Here is a 13082-nt window from a genome sequence, read left to right on the forward strand (position 1 = left end):
GTTTCTTCACCATGAGGTTGGTGAAACACTGGAACAGGCTGCCCAGAGAAGCTGGGGATGTCCCCTCCCTGGCAGTGTTCAAGGCCAGGTTGGATGGAGCTCTGAGCAACCTGGTCTGGTGGAAGATGTCCCTGCTCATGGCAGGGGGGTTGGAACCAGATGATCTTTAAGGTCCCTTCCAACCCAAACCATTCTATGATTCTATGATAAGCTTGTCTGACAAACCAAGTGGCACTAGGTAAAGTGTAATCTGCCATTTGCTATTTGTGTTCCCTTCGTCTGCCCCACGATGTAGCAGTTAGCGTATGAGAGGTAGCACCCCAGCAGTTCCCCAAGTCCTGTTTGCCTTTGCAAGGCACCTACGTAGGCTCTCTTCAAGTTACCTGAAAATTGCCTAGTCTTCAAAGATTTTTCAAAATGAACAGTTCAGATTCAGAGAGCTCCTTATCCATTTCTTTTGATGTTCCTACATGTTATGTTTTATAACTGTGTAAGATATTCTCTTTGGTATTGTCCCTATTTATAGTTAGATCCAAAGTATTTTACTGTGGTTGCAAGACGCAGATATCCTACTTCTCTTCCGTTTATTAACTGACTATTCACTTCCTCAGAACTAACTATTTACACAGAATCAACTATTTACTCATTATTTTCATTTTACCAAACCTTTAGCACTGCTAAGATTTCAAAGGTTCTTAATTTTTGAATTTTACTCCCTTCAATCTTGCTCCGTTCAGTTTTCCATATTAATTGCCCATGTTTTCCAAGAGCTGATTTGTACTCCTGTCTATTCATGCCGCTGTGTTCTCCGCTGTGCATTAGAGCCCATCCATAATGTAATACTACTCCAGTAACTATCAAGTGTTTCATCCTATGCTGAATGAAATCAATGGACCAGCTCTCAGGAGGGAACCATGCTGTAATGAAATCTGTTAAAAATGCATGATATGTATGTGTTATCTTTAGCAGCCTTCCATCCAGTTACTACCTTACTGTTGTGCTATTTAAACTATGACAAAATTACAGTGCTGTAATGCTCTCAGACTTTTTTTTTTTTTTAATTTATTAAATTAGCAAAACCTGAAGCAGGTCAGACCACATGCCATTGCTCAGCGCTACTGTTTACTTGAAGCGTTCCAACTCCTAGGGCTTTACACACACCAAATGGAAACTGATCCCAGCCCCAAACATTTTACACAGTGATATTATCCAATTGTCTTTCTTAAGTGTCACCAGAGAAGCCAAGACACTTTGTTTCCTTGAACAGATAATCTGCTAAGGCACTGCACCGCACAGAATTCATCAGAAGAATATTTGTTTTATTCTGTGCTAGAGAACAGAGGAAGCTACTGGAAAGAAATTAAGCACAGAGAAGCACTCCAGGCAAGCGATACTTCCAGATATACCCACTCATCTTCAAGCAGTCTTTTCAATGCTGGATCTAGTACAGAGCTGCATGTTAACAGACTTGACATTAGCTGTGGATGTTGTCTGTTGATGCCTTTGTATTCCAGCACCCACAATTATATTTCAGGCTTAAATGTTGCGGGTGTATCAGTAGTTCCGTTGTTCCAGATCATTACTATATTATGGAAAGATACCTTAACACAGTAGCCTCTTTCAGCATGGCAGAAATTCATGGTTGTACTGGCTGCAGTAGTTAGTCTGCCAGAATTTAATTACAGCCCTTGCTAGTGCTTTACAAAATCTGGGACGTTCTTCAGCTGCCCTCACCCACTGGGGCAGCTCAAGCTGAATGGCATCAATGGTGCCAGAACTACGGGAACCAAAAGTCTTCGTTATGTATCCACCACTATAATAGCTTCCATTATTTGGGTGAGGATTGGATGGAGAAGGCACACAAACATAACTGTGATTTTGTTCTTCAATATGTTTACCCAAACTTCTGTTCCCTGCCACGAAAGTCTCAGAAGATACATTGACTAGCTGACTGGCCAGATGGCTAATTGAGGAACACGATGCAGAAAAGACACCTGAGTTAAGAGAATGTTTTGAAAGTGTGTAACCTAGTTCTATCCACTGTTCAGGATGTGCTTGTCCATGGATATCCAGAATCAGCCCCCCTGACATCTGAGATTTTGCAGTGGTCAAAAATCCCATATACTCCTCCCAGGCCTGTTCTGCTTGGGGAATTCCAAAGGAGGCTTCTTCCTTTTCCCTGTTAACATCCATCTTGAACCTCTGTAGGTGGTTTATTATGATATGTGGGAAGAAGCCATCAGTAATTTTCTTGATTTCTTCAGCAAGAGCCTGAGCCACCTCTATAGTATACCTGTCTTGGTTGGTAGACACTTTGCATTTCGTGTAATTTTGAATACTTCCAGGAGGACACTTATGAGAGAAAATACAAGAGGATGTCTTTGCATCCCAACAGCCAGCCTCTCGATCAGGGATGTCTTTGGGTTCCAGTAACCCACCGTGTGGGACAGAGAGAACCAGGTTCATGTTGCCCACCTGATATTCTGTGAAATTATTATGACCAAATATAACCTCTTCGGTGCCAGCGGCTTTCAAAAGCAAATATAAAATGGAAAGGAGGAACAGATATATATTCTTCATTTGCTGCTGGAAGACTCAGCAATATGGACTGTATCCGTACCTACATAAAATAAAAAGACAGATTTTAGATTACTTACAGCTGGGAACACATGAGAGACTGTTCAGCTGCTGGTGGAATAATTAGTTACTGATTAACCTATTTTAATTTTATTCCTTGTAGTGCAAAGAAGAAGAGTACTTATATGCAAAACAAAAATGAACAGGGCACTTAGTGTGGCTAGATGTAATTGATGCACTGTTTCCAGACAGGATTCTCCCAGAATAACAGGGCAAGGGAAGTGGTAGGTTACTGGGCCTCCTTCATGCCCCAGAAAGCACAAACCCTATTTGATCATCTTATCTGATCCCAGAGAATCACTAGATCCCAGCAAAATTTTTTTTTTCCACTAAAGCCTCCCTTTTTTCACCTCTGAAATGTAAGAAAATTCTAACAAAATTTGATAGAACATCTGTATCACATTGACCTGTGTGAAATCTCTTTCCGTTATCCACATGGTTACAGAAACTAGAGGCTATGTCAGCTCAGACCAGCACTGGGCTTGTCTAAAATAACCAGACTGATAAAAATTGAGTTCTACCAGGCTCTGTCTCTAGCTATACTCCAGGCTGAGTTAATGTGGTAGCATTATAGATAGGTACAAGTGAGTCCATTAAGGAGTGACTCTATTCTCTTTAGTTTTCAAGTCTCTATTCTCTTCAAGAGAGCTAAGATATTTTTAAGCCCTTACTAACTCTGCCATTTTTTGGAAAGCTGGAATTCTGCAAGATGCTGACGTTGCTTTCTGGTTTGAAGGCATTACATCTCTAGAAAGATCAGAGTCGTGAGCCTAACTGTGTTGGCCAAATGGAAAATGAGTGAGTAAAGTCAGCAAAGAGCAGAATAAAAAAGGATACTTTTCACTTCCATGAATAAAAAAAAAAACCCTCAATATAGGCCAGGTGAGGAGCATGTAAGCGGATGCATTTGCAGATGAGGCAGGCTGCCCTGTCATCTGTCCTGCCCCTACAATTAGGTCACCTGCAGAAATGCAGAGGATAAGAGGAGAAGATGAGGGAGTAAGAAAGAAGATCTGCAAGAATCTGTCCACAGCATCTGGCCTGAGAGCATGTATGAGAGCAGCCAGTAATACCGAGAGGGCAGGGTGCGGAATGGAAGCACCCTCCCATCAGCCGCCTAACCTGAGAAAAGGAGAGGGCAATTTTACCCAAATAATGCAGCAAAATATTCTTTCCCACTATGAGGGAATCCTGCTGGCTTTTTAGAGACAACCACTGCTGCCCACTGAGTTGGTCCACACTGGGGAGCCTGTACATGAAAAGCAAACATCTATCTTTCCCTCTTCTTTCTGGGCTGAAAGTCCCGGAAAAGTCTGTGAGCTGGAATCAGATCCCTGAGAATCTATTCTACAGTTTTCCTGAAGGGCATGATTAACAGCTTTTTTAGTTTCTTTTTAACCTTTCAGTTAAAAGGTCCTTTTACTTGAGCTACTGGCTTAAAACAAGCTTTTATCCAAGTCCGTATATAGTTCCCACTTCCCTAGATTTCCCTGAGACACAGCCCTTCACCTGCTAGTTCACTCTTTGCATTACCACAAATGTTGGGAAAAGGAGTATTTTCAAGCACTACTCAAAATCCCTTTTCTCAGAAAAACAGGCTGAACATGCAGAGTGTGTAAGTCTAGGGACAGCTTACCTCAGGTGCTCTGGGGCCCAGCACCACGTTAAATAAATCAACAGCACCAGCTCGCAGGCCCTGCTCCCCTGCCTCCTGCCTCGGAAGGACTTTCCTTTGCCCCGGGCTCTCACCTTGAACAGGATGACACAACTGTTCCGTTCCCACCGCCTGCCGAACGGTTTGTTGTCATCTCTGGCAGTTTGCTTGTTTTTTTGCAATGTCTTGTTAATGATTGAATCAAGCTGTTAGCACTACTAGATCATCCCTTATCTTTAAGGGAGAGGGATCTCTGTATAATTCCCAAACTGGAAGAAAGTCGCCTCGGCACAGCTCGGGCTCTGGGCAGACCCCAAGTGGAAAATGGGTGAATTCTGTGGAGCCTGAGTAAAAGCAATAAACTGCTAAACATGGCAAGTTAACTGGTAACCGCAGGAGCAGACTCCCGGGTCTGTAGCTCAAAGACATCTTTGTAGCCCTGGAGGGACAGATGAAACATATTGCCAGAAACATCTGAAAATAGTCTTTATGATTATTGGAAATAAACTCACTAGGTGCAAGATAAAAGTATGTGATTATTCCACAACCCCTTTTCTTGCCACTGCTTACATCTTCTGTCCTCTGGAGGTAGGTAAATTAGATAAGTGTAACTAGTCACAGTGCCATTATTTCACTTGGAAACTGCTCAGGCTAATGCTTCCACTGTAAAAAAAAATCTGTTACGTGGATATGTGAACAACATTCTCTTAATTCAGCCTATGCATTGGTCGATTAATAAGCAGGCAGAAGGCTGCCACTTACTGAGCTGCTGCATCTAAGCACACCTCAGTTTCTGTTACAGCTCTACAAAGCTGTCCTTTGCTGGGCACAGTTTGATTTAATCACAGGTTGCAGCTGCAGACATAAAGGACCACTGGAGGGAAAAATGCACTTATGTAACAGGCAGGAAGGGGCAGGAGAAAAGTAGTTCTGTTAGCAACAGAGTTAACGAAGCCTCATTTCCTGGCCCCCTCCCTCCACCTTCCTGATTTCCAGATGAAGGAAACCATTTCCTATAGTAGGGGAAAGACAGACAACACCCTACTTCCAAAAAGCAGGTTTTCCAGGTCTAGGTATATTCCCTGCCTACACGTCAGCTTCACATCTAGAGGAGACCAAAGAGGGCCCCAGGCTCACCCCTTTCTGTAGCTTTTATGCAGAAGAAAGCCTGCACTGACTGCAATTGGTAAATCATGATCCATATGTCTGCATGATCAGGGCAGCCAGACCCTAGGGCACTCCATGGCATAGGCCAAAGTTAAGCTCTGTACGCTACCACGGAGTAATGCCGGGCACAAGTATAAACTGGGAGAGGAGCAGCTGGAGAACAGCCCTGCAGAGAGGGCCCTGGGGGTGCTGACTGGTAGCAGGCTCCGTAGGAACCAGCAGCGTAGGGACCTGGGGGTGCTGGTCGGCAGCAGGCTCTGTAGGAACCAGCAGAGTGCCCTGGCAGCCCGGAAGGCAAACCTCTGCACCCTGGGGTGCATCAAACGCAGCCCGACCAGCCAGGCAGGAGAGGGGATCATCCCGCTGTATTCAGCGTTGGTGTGGCCTCACCTTGAATGCTGTGTGCAGGTCTGGGTCCCACCATTGAAGAAGGATGTGAAGGTCCTTGGATGCATCCAGAGAAGGGCAACAAAGGTGGTGAAAGGGCTGGAAGGAAAGTCCTGTGAGGAGCAGCTGAGGACTTTGGGATTGTCTAGTCTGGAGAAGAGGAGGCTGAGGGGAGACCTCATTGCTCTCCACAGCGTCCTGAGGAGGGGACGTGGGGAAGGAGGTGCTGAGCTCTTCTTCCTGGTATCCAGTGACAGGCCGCATGGGAATTGTTCAAAGCTGCGCCAAAGGAGGTTCACACTGGACATGAGGAAGCATTTCTTTACCGAGAGGGTGGTCAAACACTGGAATAGGCTTCTTAGAGAGGTGGTCGATGTCCTGTTAGCAGCAAGCAGTGTCCAAGTGTCAAGAGGCATTTGGAGAATGCACCTTTTAACATGCTTTAACTTTTGGTCAGCCCTGAACTGGTCAGGCCATTGGACTAGATGATCATTGTAACTCCCTTCCAACTGAAATAATTCTATTCTTGTCTAGTCTATTCTATTCCTCTCCACATTTGCATGAATCGGACAGAGTATCTTCAAGACTTCTAGTCCTTTGTCAAATTACATGAAAATAACTCTGCGGCTTCAACATTTATGGCAGGTACACATTCAGGCAAGGGGCACGACCATGTAAGTCTTCTTTGCTTAGAAGAACAGGCTGAAAAAAGGCAAGTCCCAAATGCATTATCTGTTAAGAAACAAGCAGAGACTACAGTAGAGAAGAGCATGCCCCCACGCAGGCAAGCCAGCCGAGACCCCCCCGATGTCCCTAGTCCAGTCCCTTGGGTGCAGTGACTCTGTGCACCCCGCTCTGTTGGAGGTCCCTGTGGACTCACTGGGATGGGAGGAGACCCTGTATTTTAGGGTAGGGAGCACAGCTGGAGGAGTCAAGAGAGGAGCCTCGGACCTGCTCCCTCCTTTCAGCCATTACTAATTTGGAAGCAGGGGCTGTAATGAAATTCCAGAAAGAGGCTGATTAGTGCCAGAGGAAAAAGTCTAAACACACCAACATCCTGCAAAATGGGTTGGAGAGCACTTCATTTTCCACACCTTTCAAATGTCCCTGTTCTGCATTCTGTTTTCAATCTCATCTACCATCCTGTAATGAAAACTAATACTGAAGCAAGCAGACGGGATGGGCACCTGAGCAGGACATGAGCTTTCTTCTCCTTTTCTGGCAAAATGGCCAAAAGCAGAGGGGTGTTAGAAAGACAGATGAGAGAGCGCTTTCTGGGACTGCATTGCTGCTGTGCTATTTCTCAGTGACCAGCAACTAAAGAGGGTTGTCACTTCTTACTAAGGAGAAGTCTCCAGGATGAGTCTGTGCCTGGCACTACAGGAATTTAAACATTTTTGTTTAAATTATCCACTTTTTCAGAATTTTTGGAATATGAACAAGTGGACAGCCTTCCTCCTAGACACTGATGCCTACCTTTGTTTTCATGATGAACATCAGCAGGAGACTGTCCCTGGGTGCTCCTTCTTATAGCTGAGCATTGCTGCCTGAGCACTGAGAGCAAATTCGGACAACTCGCAGCAAAGGAGCAGCCGGCCAAACCAAACCGCTGGCAACACATCGCGACGGCAGAGAGCAGGTTTCCCCTGGCAGTAGGACGGGAGGGGATCACGCAAATCATGCCTCCACCTGTTTCCACGAGATTACTCGTGAGCAGCTTGTTTGTACTGTTCACTGGCAATGCATGCATTAGTGGTCCTTTGCCTTCCCTGGAAAAATCTGGGACACGAAGAAGTCAGGTGATCTTGGCACCTCCAGCCAAGCACGCCACTGACAGACATCCATTTCAGGCGTTACCTAGCTGGGCTGAGCTCAGCGTGCTTCGCAAGGTGTGATCTGGCAGAGCTGTGTTTCCTTCACTCCCACATTCTCATGCAGAAGCTGATGGGCACAGACCTCACTCACCGGAGCAGGAAGGTTCACACAGGAGGGGAAGGCCGAATCACCCTCACAGATCCCTGCCCTGGAAAACGAGTCCAAGAGCTGTGTTCACCCAGCAGTGAGCAGATGGGAAGCGTGACCAGCCTAATGAGGTCACCTGGGGTTCTGATGGAGGAAATCAATCTGGCTTTTCTTTTGTTCTTTTCTGTACCTGCCAGGGGCTGAAGCCTGCGAACAATATTAATAGTTCAAAAAAATTTAAAAGAACCACTCACATAAATCGTGCTCTTGGCCTGGCCTGACTAAAGCAGATGGCAGTTGTACTATTAACTAGATATTCCAGGTTTTTAATGACTTTACTAACTTTATTGATACAGTATTTTCCAGATAAATGAAAGCTTTTAAAAACATGTCCTCTGCTACTACATGTAGTTTTAAGGATGTCTTCCTCTAGACACTCAAGTGTGTTTGAGTATGCACAGGAGTTCGCTCGTGTTATTAAGACTTGGCTTCTTAGCTAAGCTAAAAAAAAAGTGTGAAAATATGCTGTCCATAAATGGAAATTTCAACAGATAAAGGGTTCAGTAAATGTAACACTGCTGCCTATCAGAGAGAAATCAAATTTCTTTTCTAACAAATTGGTCAAATGGTCCAACTAACTGCCAGCCAGACTTTCTGAAACAAAAGTTACCAAATTCATAAGCAGTGAAGACAACATAGTAACAGTAATAAGGAATTCACTGAAATTTTGGAAAAAATAGGATAAACCAGACACGTGATCTACTAATGTCAGCATAGCCGATGCTCTGACTGTGAGCTTCAGCAGAATGCCAGTTTTCATTCTGAGTATTTTAATCTACCCCGTGAAGACAATTCCCGCAGTGCCAGACAATGTAGGGAAGGAAGTTTACTAAAAATCCGTCAGATGTTCTTGTCCATTTTAGCACATAGTGAGGACAAAATTAATTTTACTTTACCTTGGCTGTGTAAAGTTTAGTCATCTACATCAGACCTAGTGATCACACTTCCTCTCTATAGTCAGTGTCGAGAAAGAAGCAGTTCTAGACGTACTTCAGCGCAATTACCTTGGGCAGCTATCTTAAATTTCCATTATGGGTCAACAGGGCTATACTCTGTACAGCTCTTCTTTCTTATTACATGATACAAAACAATTGTAAAGGTAATGAAGTGTTTCTGCTAGACTTTCTATTTCCAAGTCTATTTGTAATGTATTCTACCAGTCACTATCACAAAACTGCCTAAGGAAATGAAAAACGTACAACAGGGATTTGGTATAGTAATTTCTAGTCTTCGCAAATTCTCCAGATATGTGAGCTACTTGTGAAAGGAAAGGGTTGTATATATTATTAGACGTCTTGTACCTAAGCACACCACAGTGCTACTTCCCAGTTTCATCTGGTATCTATGGGAAATAAAATGGCAATACTACAGTATTCTGTAAAGGAGTAACCCACCACAGTATTATCATCTGACTACTTCCTTCCAAGAGACACTGTTGAGTTTAAAGAGCGGTATCTTTGGCCGGTTTAAGTCAAGGTAGCTCTAGTGAAACCAACAAAGCCTTTGACTCATTGTATAAAACTTCCATTATTTTCTAGAAGTTATGTAATGAAGGTGGGTCATGGATAATCAGGCTGAAAACATGTTAATGCACATCATGCTAACTCTTCAACTCCAAGGTATCCACCCTTTCAGATTAGGGAATTGAAGAGGAAAATCTGATCTGGGCAAGAATTCTGTAGTTCTGGCTTCCTTCAACGCAAGTTCCTTGGCTCCAAAGCTTTGAGGCTTATGACTATTGCTAATGTAATCTACAGAAAATAGTCCAAAGTAGATTTAATTGAATTGCACATGACATTTTGAATTAAACGGATATATTATATTGTCTACCCTGATTATTGTTCTTCCCATGAACACAGCAGTTTGAGGGAAAAAGAAATGTCAGAATTGATATAAGAATATTTTCTTAAGATTACTGATCATAATCCAAATGGAATTGTAATTGCAATTGAATTTAAAACTTTTGGAGCATGTCAAATATAGACAGAATTACAGAGTGAAAAAAGAATCAGTAAAGAGGAATTGAACCAGTATTTTCAGCTCTAAAATATCTTATGCTGTCACTGTGGCCAAAATGTGTTGAAATTAAGCCTTGCCGTCCACTGTCTGGAAATACTGCTTTTCTGCCCTGGTGACTGAGTCATCCATATATCAGAGTACAAATATCCAAAGAACTATATAGACTTCAAAATGGCAAGCAGAGAAATAAGCTGTTATCTGGTAGATATCAGCCTAGGTGTATTTCTCACTGCAAATTCTGTTTTAATTTAAGCAAGCATAGCTTTATGTTAACTAACAAGAAAAAGAAGCATTATTACACATTTCAAACTCAAAACTTGTCAATTGTTGACCATTTTACTCCAGACAATCAATTTTTCACTTTTAACTTGAAATCTTTGCAGTGGAACTGCAGTACTAACATCTCAGGTGGCTTGTGTTGGCCAATGTGACTGGCGCCAGGCCCTAACGTGGGAGATGTTACTGTGTGCTCTGGCCAGCCCACTGCTAGAGGGCTGTCTTCTTCTTTTCCACATCCATCTGGGCCTTCTGGAATGAGAGCAGGATCTCACCAGGACACATCAGACACATCACCCAAGGATAAGCCCATCTGATAGTTCCTACCTATGTAGGAAACAGAGGGGGAATAAAAAAAAGAAAGCTCTTCAAGGTACTTTAAAGTAAATTTATGCTATTGCATTCATACTAGTTATTGCATTTATGCAATATTTATTTCTTTATGCTATTTATGGCATTTATGCTATTCCACAAGGCCTGGATGGACATGTACAATCACATTGCTCAAGAATGGAAAACTTTATACATAGAAATAAGTAATTTCCTGTTTGCAATTAGAAATATACAAGATATTCAAACTCTGTGAAATTCCAAGCAAAGTACTACATTTGATTGCTCTTCATCTCTATCACTTTTCCTCTGTTCCAAGACAGTATCCTAATTTCTCAAACTCTCTTCATAGAGACAGACGTGTCTCCTAATCAGGATTCACTCACCATCTTCACAGATCTCCACTAAGAGCAGCTTAATAAAGCAGTTAAACATCACGGTTTCTTTTTTCATTTCAGAAAATCGGTAAATAAAACCACCTACTCCAGTGCAGGGGTAATTTTTATTCTAGAGTGTTTGCAAGACTTCTGGTCCTGTGATGTCATTACCTGCAGCTGGAAACATGCACACACTCTTGTATTTGTTCCAGTCTTATCTCAGTAGTAGCTCAACAAATGAAGCAGACATGCAGGCTTTTATGAGTGCAGGGAAAATTTGCATTGTTCAGTCTTACATGCGTAGTCTCTCTTTTGTTCTGATTCTCTCCCCATTCTTTACTGTGTTTCTAGACTGCACTTGCTCTTTTAGCAAGATATGAAGGTGTATTTCCTGAGGACAAGAAACATCAGGAGTTAACATCAATCCGAGAAACTGTTCTAGGTTCCAGCATGTGTGTTGCCAGTAGGAAGAAATTAAGGTTGGCACTGTAGAGTCCCTTTGTCCTAGCCTGTGGTATGTGCAGACCATGTGTTGGCTATCAAACTGTGGTTTACTGAGTTTAGTGTGTCAAGCGGGCAGAATGAAGTAGTGCAACAGATGCTTAAATAGGAACTCAATCCCGGGCGTGAGATGTCCCAGGGCATTAGATCTGTGAAACAAAAAATGTTATTTGTATGCCTTGTTGTGTGTAATTGGACTATTCTTGTGCACCACTTCAGATTTCAATATGTGATATGGATGTCCAGGGCTTTTTTTAATCAAAGCAGTTATAGTAGTATGTAAATACAGATTTAAAATTCTAACTTTGACCGACAATTCTTACATTAACCCCAGGGTTTTACTGCTGTAACATCTGTCCCTCACCTCTTCCTTTGCAGTCAGTGACCTGCTTCCACTCTCTCCCTCCCCACTCACTGCGTCAACTGCAGGACTTGGTCCTTTGTCCTGCCAAAAGTCTGTGCTGCCTTTTGATTCTAGAATACTTCATGTTTGTAATTTTCAGGTTTGTCGTTGTTATGCATGTGCTTCAACTGCATGTCATGGATCCTTTGCTCCAACTGAACCAATCTGGAGCAATCATTGTGAAAAGCATTGCCAGAAACGGATCGTTCAGTATGACTGTCCTCTCAGAATGACTCATTTGGAATACAGGTTACAGCAATAGAACAAAATTGATAGTTACTGTATTTAAGTTCCTTATTCATATCTCTGCTTAGACCAGTAACTTGGACTTAGGTGTTCAGCTTCTTTACACGTAAATATTGTAAGAGGCCACAAACACATTCTTATTCCTGTGATGGTTTCTCTGCTGGCTTTGTTGGGCTTGAGTTGATAACTATCTGAAAAACTTTTCTCTATACCAGGGTACAGATATGAGCAGACAGTAAGGATAAAAAGAACTGAAAATAAACACTGAATACTACAATGACACAATCTTTCCGGAACGTTGACCCTAATTTTCTCCACTAGCAACTCAGTGGTTATAGAAAATTTGCATGAGGAAGCATTGCTAGCACACGTCTTCGTCCCAACGTCTTCCAATTCTTCTACGCTTCACTGAGCCAGCAGATCAGAATTTGGCACAGGACGGGCTGACTCCATGCTACAGCGCTGAATTTATTCCAGTGTATTAAATCATTGTGGTGTTTTTGCAGACGCTGGCACGAGCCGCCCTTCCTTTGCTAGCAGCAATCCCCACGGTTTACCCGTTCAGGCCGGGTCCCCTCAGAGCCGCCCTCCCCAGACCTGTGGCTGTCCTACACACGCTCCGTCCTGACACCCTCACCTTTCCAGCTCTCAGAGCAAAGAGAAGGTTCCGGAAAGCTCCCGGTACCCCACACGAGCGTGACCCCGAGCCGGCCAGGCCCTCGGAGCCCACCTGCCCCGGCAGCCACCGACCGCGACCAGGCCGGCACCCGACCCCGGGCCGGGCCGCACCGCCTCACGGGGGTGGAGCTCGCGCCCCAACGGCCTCCCCGCCCCCCCTCTCCCGCGCGGGGCACTCTGGGGCGTGTAGTCCCCACCCCCGGGGCGGGGCCAGTGCCCTCAGCGCGCGCTGCTTGAAAGCCCTGAGCGGCTGCCGCGCGCCACGGCCGAGCGGAGCGGAGCGGCGCAGCGCGGCGCGAGCGGAGGCCGGCGCGAGGGCCTCCCCTCCCCCCTCAGCGAGGTACCGGCGCGCGCCCGTCGCGTCCCCGTCCCCCCCCATCCCCGC

At 44.2% G+C, this 13082-nt stretch overlaps 1 long non-coding RNA gene across 2 annotated transcripts; it reads right to left on the minus strand.

The window, feature by feature from the left end:
• Window positions 1-1298: 1298 nt before the first annotated feature.
• Window positions 1299-12802, minus strand: LOC142360386 (uncharacterized). 2 transcript variants are annotated; one of them, XR_012762990.1, is made up of 5 exons: window positions 12657-12802; window positions 11041-11260; window positions 7322-8014; window positions 5849-6547; window positions 1299-2620 (listed from the first exon to the last, which is right to left on the minus strand). It is a non-coding gene; the product is annotated as an uncharacterized LOC142360386 (long non-coding RNA). The 2 variants fall into 2 exon arrangements; XR_012762989.1 differs by having other exon boundaries at window positions 5849-6577.
• Between the last annotated feature and the right edge of the window lie 280 nt (window positions 12803-13082).

This window comes from Opisthocomus hoazin, chromosome 2 (assembly GCF_030867145.1).
Source record: "Opisthocomus hoazin isolate bOpiHoa1 chromosome 2, bOpiHoa1.hap1, whole genome shotgun sequence".
Lineage (NCBI taxonomy): Eukaryota > Metazoa > Chordata > Aves > Opisthocomiformes > Opisthocomidae > Opisthocomus > Opisthocomus hoazin.